General features: G+C 27.0%; 1 protein-coding gene across 1 annotated transcript in view; it reads right to left on the bottom strand.

The window, feature by feature from the left end:
• LOC107448939 (neuropeptide F receptor-like) overlaps positions 1-10,337 on the bottom strand; it is a 193,887-nt gene extending 183,550 nt beyond the window's left edge. Inside the window, exon 1 of the mRNA XM_071187611.1 lies at positions 10,256-10,337. The gene's annotated coding sequence lies outside the window, so the exon portion shown is untranslated. The remainder of the gene's footprint in view (positions 1-10,255) is intronic.
• Between the last annotated feature and the right edge of the window lie 5,285 nt (positions 10,338-15,622).

Genomic DNA, 15,622 nt, shown 5'->3' with positions numbered 1-15,622 from the left:
CTAGTAAAAAACATAACATAATGCTGTTATTAAAAACCAAAATATATGGTATCGAAACCATTTATTTGGCAATGTTTTGATTCATATGGTAACGTATACCGAGAACTCTGGTTCTCAAACTTTAGTTTTTAACATGTACCGTTTCATAAAAAATACAAAACTGAAAAATAATTTTTTTTCGAAAAAATGGTTTTTAAGCCATACTTTTAGGTATCATGATACCAAACTTTATCACATAGTATAAAGCCATATTTCTTTGTTAATTTTACCAATATCATTATCCAAGCATTTCAGTAAAAATTACCGAGCTTTTTAATATTCCCATAGAGTCAGAAACAAGGTAAAATTTACCATATACCGGTAGTTTTGATCATAATTTTTCTCAGTGTAAATTATCTATGTTATTTTCTAACTTAAAAAAAACCCGATTGGCGAGTGACATTTCGAGCATATTCCTTGTGAGTAGATTAATATATGTCATTACATATAATATGTGCTTTTAAATTTAAATACCTCAGAAACATTCCTACTAAGACTTAAAAACTTACATCTAGAATAATCCCCTTTTTCTTATCTTATCCCCCTTGTTCATAACGATGAATTCTGTTTTGTTAAGCATTTCTATTATTTACTTTTTCTACGTAAAAATCTCCAAAAAAGAAAAAAAAATTTATTTGGATTCCATCGTTTTTAATTATTTTTTATTTGCATAATAAATAGATATTTTATTATTTTCTTCAAAAAAATAAATTAATAAAATTCTCTCTTTAAAATATAAATTAAAATCACAAGCATTAGAAAACATTTTACCGAATAAGTACTTGTATGTTAGCTATACTTTCCAGCTTACCATACAACTTTTAAATGTGTAAAAAATAATAAAAAAAAAGAAGAAAAGATGTGTATTGTGTATATAATCTTCTAATTATATTCTGTTGTCTGACTCCAGAAAATTTATGATCAATTAAGAAGTCAGAATATCTCTAGCTCAAATGAATCATTTCATATTTTATGAACAAACGTGCTTCATAAAACAAATTATGGAAGGAGAAATAAAATCAATCACTGATATGATATACGCTTGATAATTGTATCTACTTTGCTTAGAATCAATATATATTCTTACACCACACTGTTAGAAGTTTCTCAGAAAGAAATGATTAAATAACTAGTTATTTAATTGTTATTTTATCATATTAAAACACAGTCAAATAACATTAAATAAGATAGTAATCAAACTTCTAACAGTGAGAAAACTGTTTATTTACTGCTTTTACCTAATACTTTTAAGCAACTGGAATTTATAGCACGAACTAAGCCCACTTAATGAGAACCACTTAGAAACCACTTAATGAAACCACTTAGTTCCTTACAGAAGGGTACTTATTATAGAAGAGAGAACTAATCTGTCAATCTCGTGACCAACAGAATGAAAGTTCGAATCTCAACGTAGACACCACAATATTTCCTCCATTCCTTTCGCACAGTGTTCCGTACTCTAGCACAGTGTTCCGTACACACAGCTCCAGTGTTCTGTACTCTACAATACTTATTACCTAATGAAAAGCCTTTGCACAGTTAAATTTCTTCTTTACACCGTTCTAGTGGCAAATGGTAAAATAACCATATAATTTTGTATTCATGTTTTTATAACCATTCTAGCTGTAAACGGTTTCAAAACCGTAAAGGTAAAAATGATCTTTAAAGTAAACTTTACGGTTAATTGGATGGACAGACTGCTAGATTTTACCATAATTTTGGAATGAAAATTCTAGCATTGCATTTTATGATTGTTTCTTGTAGAAGTAAATCGAAACTTGAGCATAATAAAAAGATTTAATTAAAAAATAATTTGGGCAATTTCTGCCAAAATAATTCAAAATGATTGGCAATTTTCAAAATTATGTTTGCTTTGCATACAACTAAGTTGGTCATAGTGCAAGGAACAAATTATAATTCTAAGAAATAGACATTATATTTTTACACAAAAGCCTTATAGATACTAATAAAATTATTTGTATGCATTCTCATTAGGTAGTATAAACAAGCATCGACAAGACTCATTTATAAAATATTTTTCGAGGAATTTAAATATTTATTAAATTTATGAGGTATACACGGGGGTATAAAAACCCGGGAATCTCCATTTGTCTTCATTTTATTAAATATTTAATCGAAGAGATGTTATTTCTGCATTTATGTGTCTTTCAGGAACTTATATATAACACAGATGAAAAATTTGTGTGTTTGAAAAATTGCAGAAAAAAGTAAAAATTGACGCTTTTTTCTGTCGAGGAAAAAGTACTTTTCTTATGATGGACAAAACTAACCTTGACCTACTATAGATATTTTATAGGCTTTGTTTTGCATCCAATACTTTGTATTTAAACTAAAAAGTGAAATAATTAATAAATAAAGATTTACTAGCCCACAAGAAGTAAAATTTTGTTAAACAATTTCGACTTTCTGTTGTACATGGAAAAGGATACGTATTTCAACAAAATTAAAAAATTTTTGCAGCAGTAAAGCAAGTTAAGGAACAAGCAAGATTTGAAATTATACACAATTTAGGTAGTATTTCCAAGCTTTATATAGATGTCTAGATCTTTTTTTAGCTATATTTTGTTGCTCCTATTTCTTTCATGACTGAATTATAAAGGTTTAAAATAATACATATTTAAAAAAATACCATGCATGTTCGGAGTAAAATATTTTTGCTCTTTTGTTTCAAACATATTATAATTTGTAATGAAATTAAAATATGAGTTCTCAAAGCTTAAACAAATAAATTAAATTTTGCTCAAAAATTTATAAAATTGTTTTGTTTGGAATAAATAATTAAACTTTGTTTATTTTTGTGAAAGTATTTGAAGATTCTGGTTAAGAATAATTAATAAAGTTTTGTTTATTACTTTTAGAAATTAGCAAGGTTTCGTTAATTGCCTCAATCTTATTTCAAAAAAATAAACTTGTAAGTGTTAAAAAGTTGCTGATAAATTGTTAATTATTTTGTTAATAACTTTTTAGCTTTTTTCCGAAGATTATATTTATTAATTACATAATATTTTAATATTTCTTTACACCGCTATTTTTTTTATTTTATGTATGAAAAGCTTGAGACAGTATCGCCATTTTTAAATTGTTCAGATAAGCATTTTTAGGATTGCTTTTAGAAAAAAACATTGCTATTTTTATGTAATTAATAAAATATTACCGTGTTTTGTGCTACTATTTACACTTAGAAGAATATATCAGAATATGATCAAATTTACCATGCTTCTAACCATATGGAAACACCAAAACTCTTGGTAATTTTTTTCGGAAGCGCCTTCATCATTTTGATAAAGTTTAAAAATAAATAAAGTTTTATAATATGTGAAAAAAATATGGTAAACATGATAAAAGTTTGATAATTTTATCATGATACTCTTATAGCATGGCATAAGAACCATTTATTCGGTAACATTTACTTTTCGGTTTTGCATTTTTTACTATATGTGTGGTAAAAAAAACTATAATTTTGAAAACTGAAATTTTCGCTGTTTTATTACCAAATGAATTGCTAAATGAATGACTTAAATATCGTACATTTTGGTTTTATTAACCAGAATTGTGTTTTTTTTTTACCAGAAATGTCATTACCATATAGTTAAGTATTTTTCCAGAATTCTTTTCTCCGTGAAGTGTTATCAATTCGAGAAACTTTCAAAATGCATATTTGTAAACGATACAACGAAGAAAATTGGTATGAAAATAGCATTTAGAAAAGTGTAGCTTATCACTATATTGCCACAAGCTCTTTTTGTGTATTAAATAAAACAATTCAAATAAGATGTAATTTTTAACGTGATTGATTTACGTTTACTTTATTTCTTTAAGCTATATATACATTCCACATTTATGTAAAGAATCTTCTCAAATTTTATGGGAATTGAATTTTTAATTTGTGCTCATTTAGTTTTGTTTTGGCAGGATTCTCAAGAGAAGAAAGGTAAAAAATTCAATACTCTTTGTAGTATAACTGTTCAAAAGTAACTTTTTAACCATTACCGTTTTATCCCTAGAATATTTGCTTTCTGGACATTTATACCATTGAGACTATTATCATGCCATGTTTTAACATAACAAATTACTAGTAAACGTTTTAGATTCGAAGAATTTTTAGTTAATTCAAATTGGAGAAAAATGACATTAAGAAAAATTGATAGCTAAATTCAACACTTATACAAACATTTTGAAAAGTCTTTGATCAATTTGATAACATAACATAATTATTTATATTATATCTGAGTTCAGTACTTAACAATGAAGAAACATTTCGAAATGTTATTGGTAACTATATTGTTTTGTTTTTAGTTTAACAAACAATCCTATAAATTTACGAAATATAACTCAAGTTTTGCTTTTATTGATGAGTTTACACTTATTGGACTAAGTTATATATTTTGAATTGAATAATATAATACATTCAATGCATTCCTTTCGATGTTTTATATTAAAATTGATTATAAATACATGGTAAAATTACATGCATAAATAGAAACTTAATAAACCAATATGAAAATAATAAATTTTCATAAAAAAAATATTTAATTTTCTGAAATGAAATATAACATTAAATATAACAAATTAAAAAGTTACGCTTAAAATGAATTCCTTTATTGATTAAAATTTAATTTCATGATTTAATATTTAATGGTGAGGGAAAATTATAGGCGCAGGATATGATGAAAAGATTGGATTCATAAATTTTTAATACAGTTTTTGGGACTAATATGGACAAGGAAATTATTAATCCCTATTTTTAAACATTGCACCGTATAGAAAACCGAAATATTTTATTTAGGAAAACATGAATTAAATTCTAAAGATTCAATGTTAAACTTTCAAGTACGCCACATTACATTTCATTCATATATTTTAGATAAATTTCATACAAAATAATATAAAATAAATAGATGTTTAAATTTAGTAGGTGTTGTGTTGAAAAGGTGTTTGTGTTTAGCTCTAAGACCACTTTTCTTTTAAAATTATTTTAGATATAAAGGTTACCCAGCAATGGTAGAATACTTAAAGAGTTATTTTTATTTGTTAATGCTAAAATGATAATTTTTAAATTGGTTTCGATAACAATGAAAGCAAAACATTTGCTTAATGCCCATTAAGGCTTTTCTGTCACATTTTTACAATTTTGATTTAAATTTTCAATCGTTATTTAATTAAAAAATCTTTTTATGTGACATTGCTACAGACTCTAGAATCCTTCATCAAATCTTAAGTAGTTATGGGCTTGTTAATACCATCTCCAACCAATTTTCTTCATCTTCAATCCCTAACACAATCTCCTTCAATCTCCTACCAAAAAATATTCAACCATGAAAATCGTAAAGGCCAATTCTCGTTGCCCAAACGAGTAATTACAGGAAAAAAAATATGGAAGAAAAGTGATTAAAACATGGCCCAAACCTAAAATCTGTACCAAAATGACAACAATTTTACCATTTTACCATTGATAATTAAAATTTTACCATTAATTTAACAATTTTACGGTTCACTAAATTTGATGGGATATAAGTGCTGTTAGAAATTTCTAGGAAAACTTTTTAAGTAACAATTTATTTAATTGTTATTTTAACATATTCAAACAAAACAATCAAATAATCATAAATAAGATGATATTCAAACTGTTAACTGTGAGAAAAATCGTTTATTAACTGCTTTCACCCAATGCGGTTAAACAAATAGAATTTTATCGCACCAACTAGGCTCACCTAGGCTGAAACCACTTAGTTCCTGTCAACTGGGCACATATTATAGCCGAGAAGTCTAATATATCAGTCTCATAAATAACAGAACCGGAGTTCGAGTCCCAGGGCTGACACCACAATATTTACTCCATTTCCTTCAACACATGAAACGTTTTCAGTGTCCAACGCACACAAATTTGTGACCCTGGACTAATAGAATATGATACTCTTATTTACGCACAGACGGTAGCACCATGTCTAAGTAAATATTTTATTACATTTTTTGGTTGTAAATGGTTAAAAACCGTGAAAACTGTAAAGTTTTGTATTCATGATTTTTTAACCATACTAGTTGTAAACGGTTTCAAAACCGTTATAAAGGTAAAAAAGTTTATTTACCTTAAATTTTACGGTTAATTGGATGGACAGACTGCTGCCGGGTATTTTACCGTAATTTTAGAAAGCATCTTTTAAGAGTGAGGTATTTATAAAACATCAATAGAAATTATGAATTATTTTAATTATGTACACAAAACATTACAAAACACTGTACACATCTTATTATTATTTATCTCTATATTATTTTAGATTATCATCACTACATTATTTTAGATTTATTAAATGCGAAAAAACATATTTTATAAGCAACTGTACATCTTTCCGTTAAAGTTGATTAAGGACATGATTTTGCTCACCGCGAAATTACCAAAAAATACATTTTCCAATATTATTTAGTTACTATGTGTGAAATAAACAATATTTTGCTAATAAATAGAGTATCACAAATACTTTAATGTTTAACTATACGTTGAAATTCACAATGAAACTACTTGAAATTTTTTAAGTTTATACAGTGCTATACTTCTCTCGATTTAATGCTTTATTAACTCCAACACATTTGTTCAAGTTCTTGAAACTTATGATTGATGATGTTAGTTACCCATTTAATAAGAATACTTATGACTCCTTTATAAGCAATTAAATTACTTTATTTAACTTTAATTTACCAAATAGTTAAATGAACCCTAATCTGCCTTTAATGAAAAATCTCATTAATTCCTTTTACACTATACATAGTATAACTTAATCGTAGCTTTATTCCTTTTTCCTGTCATATTTATTACAATGAAAATCCTTCCTTAAGATAATGAGACAGCCAACAAAGAATACATTTTACGAAGTTGTAACAACCGATAAAGATAACTTTTACAAAAGCTTTGTTGGGAAACATATTTAATTCATTATTATTTTAGTTGCAACTGAAGATTGATTATATTTTTGTGATTTTTCTATATAATAAGTAATGATTAATTGCAGTTTTACTTAGAATAATATAAGAAATTTTGATTTATGTAACTTAATTCACACAATTTTTTAAAAAAAAATATTATTTTCGAGTTGAAAAAATTGCTGTTATTTAGTAGCTATTAATTTGGAGCAATACAGTAACATATCATTTCAACAACCCTTTACTACCGTTCATCACACCAATATGTTAAGTAACTCAAAGCCAGTTAAAACAAATTCATTTCCTGTTTATATTCTCCGCCATGTAGCTTACAAAAACAGGAAAAGTCTATAGAGAGAATTTAAAAAATCCAAACATAAATGCGCACTGATTTCTATTTAATGGAAAATCGTTGTAATTTCCTTTATCGTATAACTTAATTATAACTTATTCTTTTTTATCTGTCAAATTTAAAATCTCTCAGTCACTAGAATTATGACAGCCGATAAAAAAATTTTGTAGTAAACGATAAAGATCGGTTTTGCAAAACCCTTGTTTAGATTCTTATTTGATTATTATCTACGCACACGGAAACAATTTCTGGTAAAATTACCTTACCATATGGTAATAACTTTTCTTGTAAAAAGAATATAATTCTAAAAATAAAAAACAAAATATACGGTATTGAAATCAATCAATAATTTTCCCGTTCATATCGTAACGGTCTAGTAGAAATTCAAATTTTCAAAAATATAGCTCTTATTATCACACATTTAGTAAAAAAATGCAAACTGAAAACTAAATTTTACCGAATAAACGGTTTGCCATGCTATAAGGTATTATGATAAAATTTCTAAATTTTACCTCATTTACCAAATTTTATCTGGTGTTATAAAACCATATAGTATTGCTAATTTTACCTAAATCATTACAAAAACGCTTCGGTGAAATTTAATGTTCTCATAGAGCCAGAAAGTGGTAGATTTTGTCATATTCTGGTAAATTTAACATGAATTTCTTTCTCAGTGTAACAACTTAAGATTTATTACATTTCTGTGGTTTTACTGCTTAATATAAAGCGAGATATTGATAGATTAATTATAGACTATTAATTTATATGATCATTCAAAGAATTAAATAAATACTAAAAGTAGCAATTTATTCAAAATAATACAATAACAACGCTTTTCTGCGATTCATTCGAAAAACACGTCAAATAATCCAAATCTATATAACATAATTTTATCTCTCTGAGTGACATATAAAAGCGAAACATATTTTTTTTTAATAAATTTAAAATTGCTGGAAAAGTTTATTTAAGGATTGAAAAAAAATATCATATTTATGCTTAAGTTTTATCTTAAAATATCTATTTTGATATATTATTAACAGTAGAACAGAATAAACTTTTAACTGAGAAACATCTGTTGCGCTTCCCATAACTCTTCTCATAATCAACAGTTTTTCTTACCTGTAACGGCTGTTTGTGATTGAAAGTTTCGCTTAGTCGATTTATTAATACTTTGACCAGTTTAACTATGTCTAAGAAAGTTCTATTTAACAAAAAATTATTTTCCATGCGTGAAATAATCTACATTGTTCTACAAGCGTGAAATAATCTACATTGAATTATTTTTAAATGTAGCGGTGATAAATACATTAACAAAAAGCGATATTTGAATAACAACGTTAAACATAATCTTACTTAATATATATATTATATTTATGCGTTATAAATTTATACCTTTTGTCTTTTGCATTTAGAATTATTTTTCTTTCTCATGCTACACTGCAAAAAATATCGTTAAAACTACCATAATATGATAAAATTTACCGCATTTCTGACTCTATCGGAACAGCAAAAATCTTGGTATTTTTTCAGCTACGCTTTGGTAATGATTTTAGTAAAACTAATAATAATATATGGTTTTATAATATGTGATAAAATGTGGCAAAATTTCGTAATTTTATTATTAAAACTCAGAACATGGCATAAAAAACATTTATTCGGATAAACTTAATTTTCACTATTGCATTTTTTACAATATGTGTGGTAATAAGAACTATAATTTTGAAAACCAGAATTTCCAGTATACCGTATAATCCATATAAACGGAAAAATTACGAAATGAATAGTTTAAATACTAAATATTTAGGTTTTTATTACAAAAGTGATATTTTTTTTCATCTCGAAACGTCATTACCATACAGTAGATAAATTTTAGAAGAATTGTTTCTCCGTGGATGGAGGCATAAAGTAGAAAACCTGATAATTAAAATATTTTTGTTTCAAGGCATTAAAAAAATATAAGTGTAAAATATACATATATACAGTGAAGTTGTGGTTGTTCACGAAAAATAAGATAGGAATGAAAATAATAATAAACAACAGTTCACAAAATTATACCACTTAATGTTACTTGATTTATAATTAATAGTGAGTTTAACACTGTTTAATGTGTTTTTCATTCTTCGAGTACTTTTTACCTGTTATAAATAACAGAATGATTTTGAGTTATGTCATATTGTTATTTATTCTTTAAGTAATTTGCAGCAATAATTCTTCAATTTCCTTGCATTACATTCACATTTCATTAGGCTATAAAGCATTGTATTATTGTTCCTTAGTTGTTTCAATTCAGCATCTAATTTCAATAATACATGATCAAAAATACTCAGTTATTTAAACTTAATGTGATATTAATTATAATTGAAATTCAAAATTTCAGTTAATTTATAAGCTAGAATTTTTGTGAAACAACTTAGTAATGCACTTTATTAAAATCTGATTCAATTGATGGTCTTACGCAAACTAACAAAAATACGAAACGTAATATAAGTTTTAATTTGCATAAAATATTGTTTCAGTATTTATATAAAATAATATTTTATATAAATACTAGTACGCTGAAAAAATAAAAATAAGAAATCAATATTAAAAATTATTTCGTCTTCAACAATTTTACTAACGAAAAAAATAATATTCTTAAGAAATGTTAATTAATTCAAAAATTTCAAATTTGAAAAAATTTAGTTTCTGCTCTTAAAAGCAATAGAGCCAGTCACTATTTTCTGTTGTCACTATTTTTGTTACGGAAAAAAATTTCAAGTCATATGTAATTTTTGAAAAGTTTTTAAACATTTTTTTCTGAAATAAAAATTGTTGGAAGTAATTAAAATTATGAATATCTTCCTAATTAAACCATAATAATAAACAGAAACGTAATGTAAAATACAGAAACATTTATATTGAAATATTTGAAGTTCATTAAAAACTTACTTGAAGAAGATGACAGAAGTTTTGCGAAACTTTGGAACAGACAGTAGAGAGATGAGTAAGAAAAGAGAGAAGAATATGTTATGGATCTTGGGCTTCCGAGCAAAGCTTTAAAACCGCGCTGCTCTCAATATCAACACCAGCGCCATCTCTTCATCTGAAAGTTCATTTTCCATATCGTTTGCTAGAAATACTTTAAAAACATTTAAATAGGAAGTCTATGTGAAAAAGGCAAACATAATTCAAAACAAATTAAGCATCTGACTTACGCCCGATTCTGTAATATCTAATTGCTTGAGAAATTACTTATGAGATTTAAAACACTTTTTAACATGTATTTTAATGTATTAAGTAAAACAATGCAACTATTGTATTAGTTTTAAATAAGAAAGCAAATACCGTCGCAGCAAATGACATTAGTTTTCTCATTAGGAGTTTTAATTAAATTTTTTATGTGAGTGGGAAGGATGAGTGTCAAAAAAAATTAAAAAAAATAGGGTACGATAATTTGGATTTAACGGAATAAAGGGATCAAAAGTTCATTAAACCAAGAAAATGTTTACATTAAACTTGTTTAAAAAAATTTTGTGATAAGAACAGCTTAACAGCATGAAGATTTTTTTTATATCTTTAAGACGTAAAAAGGGTTGATAACAACTAAAACTCTGCCTTTTTTTCAGTTATAACAACTAACTATTACTATATCTAACTAGATGTAGTTATATCTGAATCAATAGATATATATTTTTGCGTATTTTTATGTAATAGATGCATAGGATCCTAAATAAATTAATGTAATAGAGAAAATTTATAAATTTGAATTTATACTTATTTCCTTTATATATATATATCTATATNTATATATATATACGTGTGTGTGTACCTTTCTTTGCAGAACCTTTACAGACAAAAGTTATCACTTCATAAATATTTAAAAGTATTTGATTACGTAATAAAGAGCAGTACATTTATGGCTCAATAGATATTAGTAGTAATTAATATTCCATATCACGCTCTTATTAGGAAGTTTGTCCAAAGGCATATGCGCCGATAATTATATGGAAGATTATATGGTGCCTTACGTACCTGTTTTACAAATAACCGAGCTATTAGATTGGAATTACTCTATATGGATGTCGTGTAAACACATTACCGATTTCCCCCATTAATATCACTGCTTTAAATAATAGTATAGGCGTGAGTCTGCTATGAAGAATTTATATTACTACAGTCGGTAGCAATGATTGTGGATCATTATTATGTAATACGAATCAGTAAAATATGCTTGTTACATGCTATGGAAGATAAGAAAAAAACCTTATCGAACATAAAATTCACTCTGTTGCACCAAAAATGAGAGATTTATATGCTTTAATATATATATGCTTTCATTGCCATCTGTAGCATGTCTAAATTGAACTTTTATTGCTATAAATAAGCTTGCAGAATTATGTAATAACAGTAGGTAAGAAATAAGTGATAAATAAGTAATGGAGAGAAGATAAGAAATTTTTGTTTTATTCCTCTGAAAGAATTTTTTTTTCCTTCTAGAAATTGGTAATTTAATTTCATACTCGTTATTTTAAGTATTTATAAATATTTTTTGACATAATTATATTAAAAACACACGCATTTAATTTTTAGAATGCAAGCATTACGTCGTACTCTAAAGCTGATTCTGTTGCATTAAAATTAAGCTATTATATATTCTTTCATTGCTATATACAGCTTGCTGAAGCAAATAAAAATGATTACACTCAGTCAAGAAAAAATAATAAAAAATGCTTCAAAAATGAAAAGTTTCTATATACTACTTCTTTAAAAGGGCTGCACTTTTTTTGTTCATTCCACAAACTGTTATTTCGATTCCAAAGTCATTATTTTAAGTGCCTATAATTAGATGTTTATAGATATATACTTTATTAAAAGGTGCAGGCATTCACTCAGTAAAAGACAAGGGATTCATAGAACAAATAATTTTTTTTTCAAAAAAAGTAAAATATTTCTTGAAATTTTTGCTTAATTAAGTTTATACAATACTATTAAAAAACAGCTTTCAAACAAAGTTCTATTAAGAAGTTGCATTTATTTTGGTTAGTTAAAAGGGCACGACAAACTGCGTTTCAGTATAAGTATTAAATTTTTCTTTTGAAATTTCTGAGAATATATGGAACATTAAATGTGTTAGGAGATTTTTCTAAAATTTAGGCTTTTGGTTTTGCACTCTTGCATAACTCATTAGGGGAGCCGAAGACATATTTCCTTAAACGCTTAAAAGCGTGTGTGCTTCTTTTATTTTTTGTACAACACACAGAATGTTAGCCTGGATAATGTTTCCATGGTTGGGTCACCAGCCCATTCATATAGCCACAGAAGCTGGCTCATTGAAGGCAACTGGCGGTCAGTATGTAATAAGTTAATTAAACTTAATTTTTTTAAATAGTAGCAGAAACAATTAAAACACCGTTGATATCTCACAATACATAACCTATCTGCATTTAAATATTAGATGAAAAGTACAAAATTGGTACTTCTTTATACTGAAAAAATAAATTATACATATAACAAATCCAGTTGGCGAGTTTCAAACGTCATAAGCAGTCAACAGGGAGTACTTGCTGCCAATCACAAGACAATAATAATCTGGTAAATTTACCGTACTCTATAGTCTACTCTACCATTTCTGGTAAAAAAAACGTAATTTTGGTTAATAAAACCAAAATATACGGCATTTAAGCCATTCATTTGGCATTTTTTCCATGGATATGGAAATAAACCGAAAATTTCCGAAACCACTTACCGAAAATTTCGGTTTTCAAAATTACAGCTCTTTTTACCACACATTCAATTAAAAAGGCATAACTGAAAAGTAAATTTAACCAAATACATGGTTTTGATACCATTCTCTAAGGTATCATGATAAAATTACTAAATTTTATCGCACCAAATTTTATCATATATTATAAAACCATATTTTATTGTTAATTTTATAAACATCGTTACCAAAGTGCTGCGGTAAAAACTGCCAAACTTTTTGATGTTTCCATCAAACCAGAAACATGATACATTTTATCGTATTCTGTCACTTTAGACCACCTTTTTTTCCGGGTGCAGTATTTTTAACAAATAAAAAGGTATATAAGGGACAGGGCCAACAAGAAGAAATAACAAAAGGGTTGAAACAAAAATGTCCGAAAGTAACATGAGCAAAATTGATTTTTTAAATATTATCACCAGATCATATTTTTTAAAGATGTTTCAAAATGCGAATTAAAAAATTGCTATATTCTTTCTGATTGAATTCTTCATAACTACTTTTGCTTTTAACTATAGAACCTATATGTATTTGTTGTTTTCTCTTTCAACGAGACTCTATACAAGAGTAATGAAAATTATATTTAATTTTCAGAATATCAATTAAAATAATAAAAACCTTTTACTAGAAGGTTTAAATTACAACAAGTACAGTGCTGTGTTTTTGAAATTTTGTTTTACATATCTCAGCTACTGAATTTCAATGAACTTATTATCCATTAAATCAATCACGATTACTTTGATTTCGCAGTAATATTTGTACACTGTTGAAATTTCCATTCTACAATCTCAATAAAATAACCGCTATCAGTCTGTTCATGCAATTAACTGTAAAGCTTACGGTAAAGAACACTTTTTGCCATTACGATTCTGAAACCGTTTACAACTAGTATGGCTATGAATATAAAACTATATGGTTTTATACCATTTAGAACTAGCATGGTTTCAAAACAGTAAAAAAGAAATTTAATTGGATATAGAAGCTTATCTTTTCGCTAGATAATGAGCACTGGAGAGGGCAAAGCACAAATTGGGAAGCAAATGAAACTAAAAATGCTTTATGTATTTTATTTTATAACCGTCGTTGAACAGCCAATCCAATTTTTGGGTTTTCGACTACTAATGTTCAACTCCGTAGCCCTGTAATTTTGAACCCAATCCAGAAGACAAGGAAACTCCTGGATCGTGTATTGGGAGAAATTTGACTTCGTGGAGGATTTTTATTATGGACTTAACCCGCATTTGCGTTACATGCAGAGGAAGACCGCGAGAACCTCCCACGGTTAGCCTGACGGCAAGGGGACTCTAACCCATTATCCGTCTACCACTGAGGATATTTCTCGTCAACCCTATGGTCGGTGCAAGCCGGATGTGGATTCGTATCGATCAGCCATCGGTGGGATTCGAACCCGGTTCATCTCATTGGAAGGGGAATGCACCTAAGCCATCGCGGCTCCACGCTTTATGTATTGAAGGGAACGGAGGAAATATTGTGGTGTCAACGCTAGAACTCGAACTCCAATTCAGTCGATGATGCGACTGACAGATTCCTCTCTATGTACGCAGATGATTCCGCTATAATATGTACGCAATTGCAAGGAACTAAACAGCTTTTTTAGGTGGGTTTAGTTGGTGAGATAAAATTTTGGTTGCTTAATGTATTAGGCGGAAGCAGTTTATAAACAGTTGTTCTCACAATCAACAATTGTATTACTATCTTATTTACAGTTATTTGACAGTTTTGTTTGATTAACATTTAGTAAAATAGCATTTGCATTGGTAAAATAACATTTTAATTAATTGTTATTTAGCCATAACAGTGTATTAAAAAAAATTCCTTTTAAAAAAACAATGACAGCAAATTCTTTTGTTTTAAAATATACATTTTTGAACAATAAATACCATATTGAAACAAACTATAATCCTAAAACTTTAATGGAAAACCAAAAAAAACAAGAATAAAAATTAAATCCACTCCATCCTTAATATAAATAACAAATAGCATTCAAAAATTTTATTTCTAATGCTCTTATAGAGCACTAAATCTGTTTAAAACAAGTAACTAGACTTTTTAATAAGTATATTGACGTTGTAAAGTATCTGCTTTAAATATTTACATTAAAATCCCATAAATGCTCATTAGTAATTAGAAAGTTCATGCTTCTTCATTTTCAAAGAAATTATTTGTTAACTGTAAATCCTATTTCAAGACTGACAGGTTACAATTATCATTTCCTTTTGAAATATTTCATATCCATAATGAAGGAGAGAATTCATTAAATATCCTTCATTCTTTAGTTCAAAAGGATGCAATTTAGTATCAATCATTCATGCACATTTTTGAAACTAATTAATACTCGTATAACTCAATTATAGTTACTTATTCCTAACTTCAAAATTTATGGTGTTCGAAGAATTCAATTTGTTAGTTAAAATTTCTTTGCTTTTTCTTATTTAACTTATTAAAAATGCAATACTTTTCAAGCAAATATTTCATATCTATAATAAATCACAAAGCGTATTTTATATCCTTCATCCATTACTTCAAAAGGGTAT

Source organism: Parasteatoda tepidariorum, chromosome X1, assembly GCF_043381705.1.
Source record: "Parasteatoda tepidariorum isolate YZ-2023 chromosome X1, CAS_Ptep_4.0, whole genome shotgun sequence".
NCBI classification, from domain to species: Eukaryota; Metazoa; Arthropoda; class Arachnida; order Araneae; family Theridiidae; genus Parasteatoda; species Parasteatoda tepidariorum.
This window is presented reverse-complemented; position numbering and strand designations above follow the sequence as displayed.